The following is a 14022-nucleotide window of genomic DNA, read 5'->3' as shown; positions in this document are numbered from 1 at the left end:
TTGAAACTGCCCTCCCAAAGGTCATGGTTGACATCCTAATTAACAAACCCAATGTAATCTTCATCTTTCTTGGCCTTCGTGGAACATGCTAACTCTCCTTATATCATTGAAACTCTCTCTTTCCCTGCTGAGATTTTTGGCCTGGCTGTGCCACAGGAATCTCAAACTCCACATGCCTTAGGTTTAATTCACTGAATTTTTACTCCATACCTCTATTCTCCTGTATTCCATATTTCTTTTTATGATATTCTGCCCACACAGTAGCCTTATGAAGTACTCAGCATCAGCCTCAACTCCTGGCACCCCACGTTCCAGTTAACTATCAAGGCATAGTTAACCATGTAAATCAACCTAGAAGTGTCTCTAGGTTGTCCCATTCCCACCAGAGTGACCTAGTTTACTGTCTCACTGCACTTGGCTTGGACCATTGCAGTAGCCTCCTAATGCTGGCTGACTCTATCTAGTTCACTGCCCCTCACCTGCCCCCAGCTTCAATCTTTTTCTCAAATCACCATCAAAATTGCCCTGAGGGGATCACTTATCAACCTACAATTCTCCAATAGTTCCACTTCAAGACAACATCATTCTCCGTAGCTGGCACACATGGTCCATCATAACCTGGTCCCCAGATTCTTCTCTAGCGTCATCTATATTCTCACTCTCTATATGGTTGCTAGGTTTTGACGTTCTATTTCCCTCTCTCCACTGGGAGAACTTAAAGGCATTCTTTAAGAAAGCACAAATGTTTCCTCCACCGATAAGATGTTCCTGACTCCAGAAGACATAATGAGTTGCTCCTCTAGGCTCTTAAAGCACTTAGTACATTGCTCTACTACAGCCCTCACTATACTACACTGTAATTATTTATGAGTCTTTTCCCCAGGAGTTTGAGCTCAACAGAACACAACTTAGAAGCCTTTTCTCCACACTGAGCTTTATCAGAGTTTGACGATACATTAGGTTCACCTTCCAACTCTGTACCAGCCCAGGACCTGACATACAACAGATCCCCAGTAAATTTGATTTCAATAAGCCCTTTCTAAAAATCCATCTTTGTGCCTCATGTGCTTATAAAACCCTTTCTTCTTTCATAAGCCCTCTTTCTTTGGATATGCTGAGTATGTTTTATTCTCTGCCTTCCATTTTATCTTCCTATCTTTCCTGATTATCTGATACAAATAAGCCCATTCATGTAGCTAGCATCTGTTAAGTATATTTGTACTTTGTATGAAGAACTGTATTTGATGCTACGGATGAAGGTGACTAGGATTTTATGGAAGGAGGGAGTTTTATTTTTTAGTGTGCATGCATTACAGTCTCCGTTTTAAAAGTAGTTTAAAAATAACGAATTAAAGGAGCAGTCCAGCCCTGCCATGGGTCAGTAAAACTTCTGACCTGGCTCTAAGAGGTAGGATGTAGCAAAACCTGACCGGATCAAAAACATCACCCCTCCAGCCTGGCATGCTGCCCGACTCCTTTCTTAATTAGTTAGAAATTCCCACTATTAACAGTACACAACACAAAGAAGACCAAATCTCCAGAAGGCTGCTGTTAGGATGTACAAATTACCTGGCAAAAGGAAGCTTCCCTAGACAGCTCCCACTTATGCATATTAGCAAAAAATTAGCCAAATGTCACCTTGTCCTTTTCAAAAAGCATACACATACGGAAGCCACATGAGAGAGAAAAGATAGGTTCATCTTGTTACCCAGATGGAGGACAAGGCTCAGAACACTAGCCATTCCCACCCCCACCACCAAAACAAAACAAACAAAAAACTATAGAGAGGGGTTTCAGGCAAGTGAAGAGACTGAGCATCCCGCTGTGGTTTTATAATCTGGCTCCAGGTCTGCATGGTACAAAGCAATTCCTAAGAGGGGACTCGGGGAGGGACCAAGACTTGAGTGAACCTGACTCTCAGAGGAAGTGATGGAGCTGGCTTGGGGTCAGCAGGTCACTCTGGGGAAGCCGGCAAGCACAAACTGAGACACATCCAAGTTCCTCCCCTTGTCACCAGTTCCTGTGCAAACACTTCTTGCATTATTAAACGGTAGTTAAGACACAATGTGGAGGGAGCCTTGAATGATCTTTTTAAATCATGTGATCATGTAAATAGAGGATCTTGAGCTCAGCTGGGACTAGCACAGGAACACGAGGAAGTGAATAGGCTGTGGTCACTGGGATTTTAGGCTCCACAGAGAGGAAACTTTCCTTGTGCTGCCATTGGACACTGATATGCATTACCGGGGCGGTGGGCTTGGAATTTCCTTTCCACAAGAACCTTAAGCATAGGGTAGGCAATTATCTACCAGGATGGTATGGGCTGCCCCAGCCTGAAGGCAAAAGGTCATAATGAATGACTCCTTTGACCTGCTGATTCTGGGTGTTTAACCACAGAGCTTTTTAAAAGTCAAATTAGATGTTTGGGGGTTTTTTTTTGGTTGGTTGGTTGGTTGGTTGGTTGGTTGGTTTTTGTTTTTGTTTTTGTTTTCAGTTCTCAGTAGTCTTCATGTCAGTAGAATTACTATTTGGAGTGCTATAATGAAATGTTTCAGCTCTCTCCCAATCCCATGTATTTCTCACTGCACTGTCCAATTCCCTCTCATTTGCTGTCTTGAAACCAAATACCTTTGTAATCATATATTCCCATCCTCTGAGTTTAAGTGTTTCACATAATTGGTCCATTTTTTCTATCTTTTAAATCAGGCTCCCTGGTTTCTCTTTATCACTGCTAAGATCCCAGGACATTCTCTCTTCTGGGTAGATTCTCCATTTGGTGAATTCTAAAATGGCCCTTTTCCTAACATGGTAACTAACTTCTCTGATGCTGAGGATATGCTGTATTTGTAACTGTCAGGGGCAATTAAAGTGTCCAGTAGAGTACAATGTTAATGTGAGTGATTTTCAATGAAAGTAATTTTAAATCACCCGCGATCTCCAGTTCTGATAATGGATAACTTGGGTTTTTGACTCTATGTTGTACCCAAAATAAAATTTCGTATCACCACATTCTCCAGTGTCAAACTCAGCCTACTGCTTCCATAAACACTTCACACATTAAACCATTTCTATGTTCTCTAATCCATCCGTCTCCCTACAAAGATTGTATTAGTCTACACTGACATTTCAGCCGTAAAAATGCTCCCAACCATCTCTTCTCTGCCTTCTCTTTTCCTTTTAAACACACAGCTTAAATCTTAAGTCTTTCATAAGCCCTTTTCTCTACAGTGGTGTGTAAACACTTCATTCCAACAATCTACTGTTCTCGCTCTTACTTGTAGGGAAATTCAAACCTTCTGTCTAATTCGGGATGTTAGGAAGCAGCCTGGCTATGTGACTCAGCCCCCAGACCTGAGATGCTCTGGCTAGGAGCTTCTAGCAGAACCTTGCCATTTGGTCACTATTTGACATAAGACAAATCCTTTAAACCTTAGGGATTTCATTTTCCTCCAAGGTCACACAGGGATAAAAAGGCTGACCTACCTTCCGACCTGCCTCCTGGGATGGAAGCAGACCAGCACGTGCAAGCAATAAGAATAGTATACATGCTGATTGAAAAGGTAGCAATTTGAGCTCACAAATAATTTCCCCAAAAGGTCAATTAGACCCACAAGATTTTTCTGGCACACACAGGAAGTCTCAGCTTCATCTATATTTAATGTACTTCCTTTCTCACTAGTCCCCACAAAGGTGAGTTTGGGGTGTACTAAATATTTCACAGTAAAAATTTCCATGCCCCCAAATTCCAGAGCCCCAGTCAGTGGCCCCCTAATTTTTAATATAACAAAATGTCTGCTCAATCACAGAATATGGATATTTATTGGAACATAATCAACTACATTCCCTTTATAGCGCTATTGACAACTAATTCTTGTACATTATGTCAACTTGGGGATTGTATGACTGCCCACTAACTCACCCATCAGCGCACGGTGTCTTATACGCACTTTGTAGTCTCTCTAAGTGCATCTCACAAGCTAATAACTCTGCAGAGAAAGAAACATAAAACAATGAAAGGACAGAAATTGTGTCCTTCTAAATTGTGATCTCATCAAGAAGAAAAGAGGGAGGCCAGCCCAGCAACCAGAGACTGTAATGGGGAAAACCATTCATCAATTCAGAAGGGTGGATGAGTAATGGGGCTTATGGGTTGGGAACAGAATCCTATGTATCAAAATGAAAGAAAGCATTAGTATAATTAGTGTTCCTTGTGCGGCTGGCTCAAGAGCCCTACTTGTTTCTGGCAGGAGTGGAGTAGGGGGCAGGGACCAAATACTTACCAGTTAATTTCTTTGGGCAAGTCCGTATCATTTTAGGCCTCAGGGCGGGGGGGGGGGGGCGTGCGGGCACCTTGGGATGAGCCACACATCTAAGAACTAACCTCACTTCCTATCTAGGCCTGAACACCATCCCTTCAGGGGTAAGTAAACAGGGGTCCTGGGTGTGGGCCTGCTTTGAGATTCAAGCTTATGGATTTATTTCATCAAGACTCTGTCTCTAGGATCTGGAGGTGAGATTTCTGTGAGTCTAGTTTCAGCCTGCAGCAGCAGCTACTCTAAAAAAACAAAACAAAACTGGAGTTCAATGTGAGGAATGGGAAAAGTAAAACAAAGGGAATGAGGGTCTGTAGGCAATAGAGAGCCTGCCTATCTCCTGATCCTCCTTATCTTCCCCCCTTAGTGAGCAAGAGAGGGAAGGAGGAATGTCATCATGAGACCAGGAAGAGGGGCAGGTTGTACATATTTATTCCCACGGTATAGATGAGGTTATAAAGGCACAACCAAAGTTAGGTAACGTGCCCAGGGCCAAGTGTGGTTCCAAAGCCCATTAACTTAACCCTCATGCAATTTTGGGAAGGGGAAAGCCAGAATGCCCTCTTTGAAAGTCCAGCCCCAGAGGAGTGAGTAGCTATGGGGACACATTTATATCTCTGTTATTTTCAGCAGATTAAGACCTGGTTAGTCATACTGATCTGCCATTCCTTTTCCAGGGGCACAGAGACCTGGAGGAGTCCTCCTACATTCCCTCCTGAGGTTAGCATCCTAAGAGACAGAGAACACCTCAGAGTGTTCAACCAGTACCATCATCCTGGTATAGCCTTGAGGATTAACAATGCAGCTCAGTGGAGAACCAGTGAGCACTTATCATGCACCAGGCACTCTTTCAAGGCCTTCTCATGCTTCATCTTACTCATCCCTCACAGAAACTCTGACAAATAGCTAGTTTCCTCCATTTTACAGACGCTAGAACTGAGAAGGCTCAGAAAGGTGCAGTGACTTCTCTACATCCAAACCACAGATGAGACACAAGCCAACCTCCAGTTCAAAGCTTCAGGGATGCTCCAGTGGTTTTTAATGCCATTCTGCCCTGTGGCAACTCTATTTGCCAGGAGGCATCAGGCTACCTCCTTCACTCAAGAGAAGGTCTGTGTTTGAAGGAAAACGTACTTTGCACTTCCAGGATGATGAAAGCGTGTGGTTAAGGCAGAGACGAGTATGGCAGAAAAAGATGGCAAGTCTAAAGTGCCAAGTGCAAGGGAGCAAGCCCCATCCTTCTTGTTCTAAGAGGCCTGGGGCAGAAGAGGACTCTTGGGTTGTGTGAGAGGGAGGGAGGTTAGGGGCAGAGCTTACTTGCGCTCCCAGTGCTGATCCAGGCAAAAAGCCTAGTGGGGCTTGAGCTGAGTTTCATCTGTTGGACACCTGACCAGGATCTCCTCTGGAAGTAATCAAAGAACACTTGACATTAAGTGAAGGAGACTCAAGGAGAGAACTCTCCGCAGTGATTTCACCCCAGGGGTGGGGAAGAGCTAACCAGAGGACTTTGCTGAAGCTGCTACAAGAGGATCTCATTTAGGTGATGGAATGGCTTATCTAGAAAATCCAACAAATCATCCCCAATCAGCTTGTGATTAAAAAAAAAAAAAATTGAGTTCAGCAAAGTTGTAGAACATAAGGGACAAGCAGGACCAGCTACATAATTCGTGGCAGCCCACTCCAAAATGAAAACCCAGAGCCTTTTGTTCAGAAATTGTTAAGAATTTAAGGCTGTGACCACAGAGCATTAAACCAAGTACAGGGCCCCTTTGAGAGCAAGACCCTGTACTACTGCATGGGCTGAAATGTCCCTGAAGCCAGTCTTTGATCAAGACATGTATAGGAGAAGCTAGCCAAGTACAAGGAGATATCCACAGAAATATAATTGTAGATCTCAAGACTAAAGGAGTTTGGCAGAGTCTGTGGCCAAATAGAAGAGAAACAATATAGCTGAAAAATATAAGGAATAAAGTAGAGCTAGCAGGCATCTGGAAAAGATTGGATCATAGGGCAAAGGATTATAAAGATTCTCGCTAGTTGTACAAATTAATTATACACTGGGACAGAAAAATGCACTTAGTTAATGCAAAAAACAATAGCATGAAATCTATGAAACCATTCTCACACCACAGCATAACAATACAATTATAATTAAGTGGGAAAAATAGAATTCTACAGAAACAAATCACATGGAAATTAGAATTTGAAATGCCATATTAACTTACATAGAGGAAAGCTATAGTAACAAAATTATATAGTTTTTAAATAGCAAGCATGTAAGTACAAGAAATCATAATTAATGATACTGGCAGAAATATAGTAAGAAAATTTATCTCTTTAAATATATATTAACAATAAAATGGGAATAGAAACATGAGTTAATTCTGTGCCAAAAGAACTTTAAAATGGAGTAATGTAATGAAACGAAACAAAGTAGGAAAATAAAAATGCAACAAAAATATTAAAAATAAAGAAGGAATGGGGCACCTTCATGGCTCGGTCAGTTAAGTGACCAACTCTAGGATTCAGCTCAGGTCATGATCTCATGGTCCATGAGATTGAGCCCTGCATTGGGCTCTGCGCTGACAGCATGGAGACTGCTTGGGATTCTCTCTCTCTGCCCCTCCCTGGCTTGTGCATGTGTGCACGCGTGTTCTCTCTCTCTCTCTCAAAATAAGTAAACATTTTTTTTTAAAAAAGGAGTAATAGAAATAAACCAACAGAACGGTAGTTTGCATTTTGACAAAATGGACAAATTGATTAATCTTTAGACCAATGAGAAAGAGAAATTACAGATTAAAACAAACAAGGGAAAAGATAATATAGCATAAATTTTGTTAAATATTAAAGAGCATTGTTCTTAGCTATGAGTGTATGGATTTTTAAAAAAAAATTTTTTTAATGTTTATTTTTGAGGGAGGCAGAGTGCAAATGGGGGAGCGGCAGAGAGAGAGGGAGACAGAATCTGAAGCAGGCTCCAGGCTCTGAGCTGTCAGTACAGAGACTGATGCAGGGCTCGAACTCACGGACTGCAAGATCATGACCTAAGCCGAAGTCAGACGCTTAACTGACTGAGACACCCAGGAGCCCCACAAGTATATGGCTATTGATTTAATAGTGCTTATATAATTTCTCACAAACAAGTGATAAAAAAACATATGCAACAAGAAATAGAAAACATTATTGATTCATGATATATAAATGGGAAAAATTAGGCATTAAGACCCTGGCACCTTAACTGGAGAAATTTCTAAGTTTTAAAGAATAAATAAACCTTTATACTACTTAAATTGCTCTCAAAGTATATCTTTAAAGTATGGTATGTTTCCCTAGGAAATAATATTTTTTTATATTTTTTTAATGTTTATTTATTTTTGAGAGAGAGACAGAGACAGAGCATGAGCAGGGGAGGGGCAGAGAGAGAGGGAGACACAGAATGTGAAGCAGGCTCCAGGCTCTGAGCTGTCAGCACAGAGCCTGATGCAGGGCTCAAACTCACGAACTGTGAGATCATGACCTGAGCTGAAGTCAGATACTTAACTGATTGAGCCACCCAGGCACCCTGGAAACAATATTTCTTAAGTGAATTTGTTTAGCTTTGTCAGGGCGAGGAAATCTCATTAATGAAACTAGGATGCACAACCTTAACCAAAATCTCAGAAAAAAAAAAAATATATATATATATATATAATAGGTTAAAAAATTGTCCAATATGGAAAAACACGATTTATTCCAAGAATGTAAAGTTGGTGTATTACAACAAAATATCTTATAATATTAATCATAAAAAATAAGCCAAATAAGTCCAGTGGATTACAGTCTTAATATAAAAAAGCATAGATACTTTAATAGTAAAAGCCAAATATAAATACCAGCACAATGTATTCAAAAAGAAAAAAATGATATATAAATACAGGGAAAGAATGATATTTAAAATCCTGTTTTTGCAAGTTAATGCAGCTTTATTTAGAAACTAGAAATAAACAAGCCACAAAAGTATTAAAGATAATTAAGAAAAGATCAGAGGAATTAAGAAGGGAGTAACAAAACTCAATGGCATTCCTTTATCATTCGGAGGACACACCAGTAGAAAATATAAAAGAATTCCCATTAAAAAAATAAAGGTAATGAAGCCAAATCAAAATAAATTGATTTTAAAAACCATTATAGTGCAGCCACTCTGGGAAACAGTGTGGAGGTTCCTCAAAAAATTAAAAATAGATCTACCCTATGACCCAGCAATAGCACTGCTAGGAATTTACCCAAGGGATACAGGAGTGCTGATGCATAGGGGCACTTGTACCCCAAGGTTCATAGCAGCACTCTCAACAATAGCCAAATTATGGAAAGAGCCTAAATGTCCATCAACTGATGAATGGATAAAGAAATTGTGGTTTGTATACACAATGGAGTACTACGTGGCAATGAGAAAGAATGAAATAGGGCCCTTTGTAGCAACGTGGATGGAACTGGAGAGTGTGATGCTAAGTGAAATAAGCCATACAGAGAAAGACAGATACCATATGTTTTCACTCTTATGTGGATCCTGAGAAACTTAACAGAAACCCATGGGGAGGGGAAGGAAAAAAAAAAAAAAGAGGTTAGAGTGGGAGAGAGCCAAACCATAAGAGACTCTTAAAAACTGAGACTCTTAAAAACTGATGGGGGGTGGGAGGGAGGGGAGGGTGGGTGATGGGCATTGAGGAGGGCACCTTTTGGGATGAGCACTGGGTGCTGTATGGAAACCAATTTGACGATATATTTCATATATTGAAGAATAAGTAAATAAATAAAAATAAAAACCGTTATAGTGCAGAGCCTGCTTGGAATTCTGTCTCTCCTTCTCTCTCTGCCCCTCCCCCACTTATGGTTTCGGTCTCTCTCTCACTGTCTCTATCAGAAAAACATAAATAGGGGCGCCTGGGTGGCGCAGTTGGTTAAGCGTCCGACTTCAGCCAGGTCACGATCTCGCGGTCCGGGAATTCGAGCCCCGCATCAGGCTCTGGGCTGATGGCTCGGAGCCTGGAGCCTGTTTCCGATTCTGTGTCTCCCTCTCTCTCTGCCCCTCCCCCGTTCATGCTCTGTCTCTCTCTGTCCCAAAAATAAATAAACGTTGAAAAAAAAAATTAAAAAAAAAAAAAAGAAAAACATAAATAAACTTAATAAAAAAAATTGTAAAACCCAAATGGATAAATACAGGAATATATAATAAATAAAGCAGAAGTCAGCATTTGGGGAGCCTAAAAATAGAAAAAATGACAATATTTCTAGGTTCATAAAAAAGCTAACTCACTACAAAGTCAAAGGCCCTGTAATAGAATATACAGAACTTTATAAATTGATACATGTCAACTGATACATAAGAAACCAATCCAGTAATACCAAATACTGTTTTAAAGATGTAATCATATTTGTGTTATGTTTCAAGTATATTTTAAATTGTTAAAATAATTGTCAAAAACACACAAAGTAGGTATACACAATTAGGAAAAATTAATCAGATAGAAAATCCAGAAATAGACTCAAGGCATTAAGTCAGTGCTGTCCAAAAGAAATACAGTTGACCCTTGAATAGCACAGGTTTCAATTGTGTAGGTCCACTTACATGTAGATTTTTAAAAATAAATACAGTATAGTACTGTACAAGTATTTTGTCTTATGATTTTCTTAATATTTTCTTTAGCTTACTTTATTGTAAGAATACAGTATATAATACATAGAACATACAAAATATGTTAATCAACTATTTATTATATTATAAACAGTAGGCTTCCAGTCAACAGTAAGCTATTAGTAGTTAAATTTGGGGTGGAAGTCAAAAGTATATGCATATTTTCTACTATGTGGGTGTTGATGCCCCTAAACCCCCTTGTTCAAGTGTCACTGGTATAATGTGAGCCATTCATGTAATTTAAAGTTTTCTAATAGCCACATTTTTAAAAGTACAAAGAGATAGGTAAAATTAATTTTAATAATGTTTTATTTAATCCAATACATCAAAAGTATCATTTCAACATGTAATCAGTATAACAATTACTAATGACATATTTTATATTCTTTTGATCATATTAATCTTCGAGATCCAGTCTGTATTTTACACCTACAGTACATATAAATTCAGATTATTCACATTTCATGTGGTCAGTGGCTACCATATTAGACAGCAGCGATAATGGTAATTGATAAATTGTGTGTGTGTGTGTGTGTGTGTGTGTGTGTGTGTGGTGTGCATGTGTGACTCTAAAGGAAAGAAGAATAAATAGAATACGAGTTTCTTAGTTCCTTCAGGCTGCTATAACAAAACACTACAGATTGGGTGGCTTACAAACAACAGAAATTTATTTCTCTCAGTTCTGGAAGCTGGGAAGTCCAAGATCAACGTGTCGGCACAGTCACTTTCTGGCAAGAACCCTCTCCCTGGGTCATAACCAGTCCTTCTCACTGTGTCCTCACACAGTGGAAGTGACTAGGGAGCTCAAGTGGGGTCTCTTTTATAAGAGTACTAACCTCATTCATGCGGGCTCTGCCTTTGTAATTTAATCACCTCCCAAAGGCTCTGCCTTCTGACAATGGGTTTAGGATTACCACATGTGAATTTTGGAGGGACACAAACCTTCAGACCACAGCAGCAAATGTTATCGTCATAGCATTTCTTATTGTATCAATACACTGGAAACATCTTCATGGCACTAAATAGGGGTCATGCTAAGAAAGTATTGTTTAATCAACAAAATAAAATGCTTTGTAACAAGTCTACAGATACTGTCATTGCACAAGAAATGGAACTATAAAATTGCGTGAAATGAACAAAAGCCAAATAAAACAGTATGTAATGTTCCTTACAACTATATTAAAAAGCATTTTTGTGCTATGACAAAGAAAATATCTGAAATTGTGAGGAATGTAATATTAATACTGCCATAACAGCATAATGTATGACCATATTCAAAACAATTTTATGTTAATCATATTTCAATGGATGTAAGGTTTCTTTTCTGATAAAGATACTTCTGTTTATGAAGAAAGGAAAGGAAATACTATGTTATATTGCAACATGACCACAATAGTTGCCAAATTTTGGTTATACTGTGCAATTGCACCATGTGTTTGACCTAAGGATATTCAGCTATGCTTACTTATGTCTTTCTTTGATGTAATTGAAAATGCTGCCAAATTATGTTTTGTCTGGCTCACCTGGGGTTCCAGGAGAGAATTAAGCCCCAATGTCCCAAGACATCCATTCATAGTATGTAATAGACTTACTTTCTTTTAAATTTTTTTTTTTAACGTTTATTTATTCTTGAGACAGAGAGAGACAGAGCATGAACGGGGGAGGGGCAAAGAAAGAGGGAGACACAGAATCGGAAGCAGGCTTCAGGCTCTGAGTCATCAGCCCAGAGCCTGATGCGGGGCTCGAACTCACGGACCGCAAGATCGTGACCCGGGCTGAAGTTGGACGCTTAACCGACTTAGCCACCCAGGCGCCCCAAGTAATAGACTTACTTTCAACTGGAATTATGTTAGCTATGTATCATCCATGGAAGATGTGTGTTTTGTGCTTCAGAAGAGAAACCCTGATAAATTTACTAAAAATCATCGAATTATACACTTAAAATAGATGAATTTTAAGGAGTGTAAATTATACTTCAATAAGGATTTTTTTTTTAATCATCTGGTTATTGAAGGAGCACAAGTGGCTTCCTTTGGTTTGGGAGGGGGAAGAGACACCAAGGCTTTGGAACAGCACTGGCCAACAGAATTTTCTGCAGTGATGGAAATATTCTATAACTGCACTGTCCAACAAGAGCCACTGACAACATGTAGCTATTCACCACTTGAAATTTGTCTAGTGTGATAGAGGAGCAGAACTTTTTAAAATTTAATTTAATTTAATTTAATTTAATTTAATTTAATTTAATTTTATTATTCTATGTTAGTTAATTTAAGTTTAAACAACCACATGTGGCTTGTGGCTACCATATTGGACAGTGTGGCCACAGTGAATATAAGAAATGCACCTAAAGACTCACCCAGGAATGAGATAACCTCCTGAAAACTCTTTCAGGAAAACATTGACTACAGCAGCATCCTAGAAACTTTTTCACCAAATGCGGGTTCTGTACTCCTGACTCATCCTCAGAAGGCATGATTCCAATTCAATTCGTTCTCACCTCTACCCACCCCTCAGTGAGAGCCATGACAGAGAATTCAAACCCCAATAAAGCTACTTTATATTTCAGTTTGGGAAACACCTCCTTCATAGATGAGAAAATTGAGATCCCCAAACTATAATAACTGGGCTATTTCATTGCTTAGACTCCCATAGGCGCAATGCCCTACGACGGGGGGATTTTCAAAGGCTACAGAAAATGGTCCAGATCTAAAATGCATGAATGAATGAATGAATGAATGAATGGCTCAAAAGTATGAAAAGGGAAAAACAAAATCAATGATAATTTTCATGGCAAAACTTAAAAATCCTCTTAATTTTTAACAGAAAAAAGTTGTCATTATTTGGGATGTATGTCATTATTGGGATATGAGGAGTGGGGTCCCCACCATTATGATGTGGGATATTTGGAGGTCTCAAATGAATTAACATAAGCTTGTTGTTATTCTTTTAGGAAACTTTCTACATTTTATTTACATTTTAGTACTAATTTTACTCTCAAAGTCATATATCCATTCACCTATTTTTTCTGTGTTCATATTACTTAAATTTGAATGCATGGTAAATAAAGACTGTAAACAAATATTTAATATGTCTGGAATTTGTAAACACAAGAGCTGATTTTAACAGAAATCCAACTCCCCTGTACCTTTTGTTTATAAATACAGATATCAAAACAATCCTGATTTTTTTAATGTTTTATTTATTTTTGAGAGAGAGACAGAGCACAAGCAGGGGAGGGGCAGAGAGAGAGGGAGACACAGAATCCAAAGCAGGCTCCAGGCTCTGAGCTGTCAGCACAGAGTCCGCTGTAGGGCTCGAACCCACAAACCGGGAGGTCATGACCTGAGCCAAAGTCAGATGTTCAACGGAGTGCCCCACCCAGGTGCCCCAAAATAATCCTGATATTTTTAATACTACCAGTGGCCAGCACCCACATCCTTTCAATAATTAGCACAATTAGTGGCAGTATTCATTGTACCTGCTATGTTTACAATTTAAACTGCAGTTCCTCCACTAAACAAAGGGGGAGTAACACAAAAGATCCATTGTTTTTGTGTGATCCATCTTTGGAAATGTATATTATCTGACACTTCTTGTTTTATTTACACATTGTAAGTCTGAACGTTGTGAGTATTCTGGGTTTATGCTTAAACGCTGCCTTGATATGGGGGTAAATTGTGCTTCATTTTCTTCCCTTGTCTGAAAACACAATGGGAGTACCTATACAGGCAGTCCTTGACTTAATGATGGTTCAACTTATGAGCCTTTGACTTCATGGTGGTGCAAAAGCAATACACATTCAGTAGAAACTGCACTTCCAGTTTCAAATTTTGATCTTCTCCTAGGCTAGTGATAGGCAGCAAGAGCCTCTCATGATGCTGAGCAGTAAGCCACAGCTCCCAGTCAGCCACGAGATCACCGGGGTAAACAACTGATGCGCTCACAACCATTCCGTACCCCTACAACCATTCTGTTTTCTGGTTTCAGTACAGCATTCAATAAATTACATGAAATATTCAACAGTCTGTTATCAAA

The sequence above is a fragment of the Felis catus genome, chromosome C2 (genome assembly GCF_018350175.1).
Source record: "Felis catus isolate Fca126 chromosome C2, F.catus_Fca126_mat1.0, whole genome shotgun sequence".
In the NCBI taxonomy this organism is placed as follows: domain Eukaryota; kingdom Metazoa; phylum Chordata; class Mammalia; order Carnivora; family Felidae; genus Felis; species Felis catus.
This window is presented reverse-complemented; position numbering follows the sequence as displayed.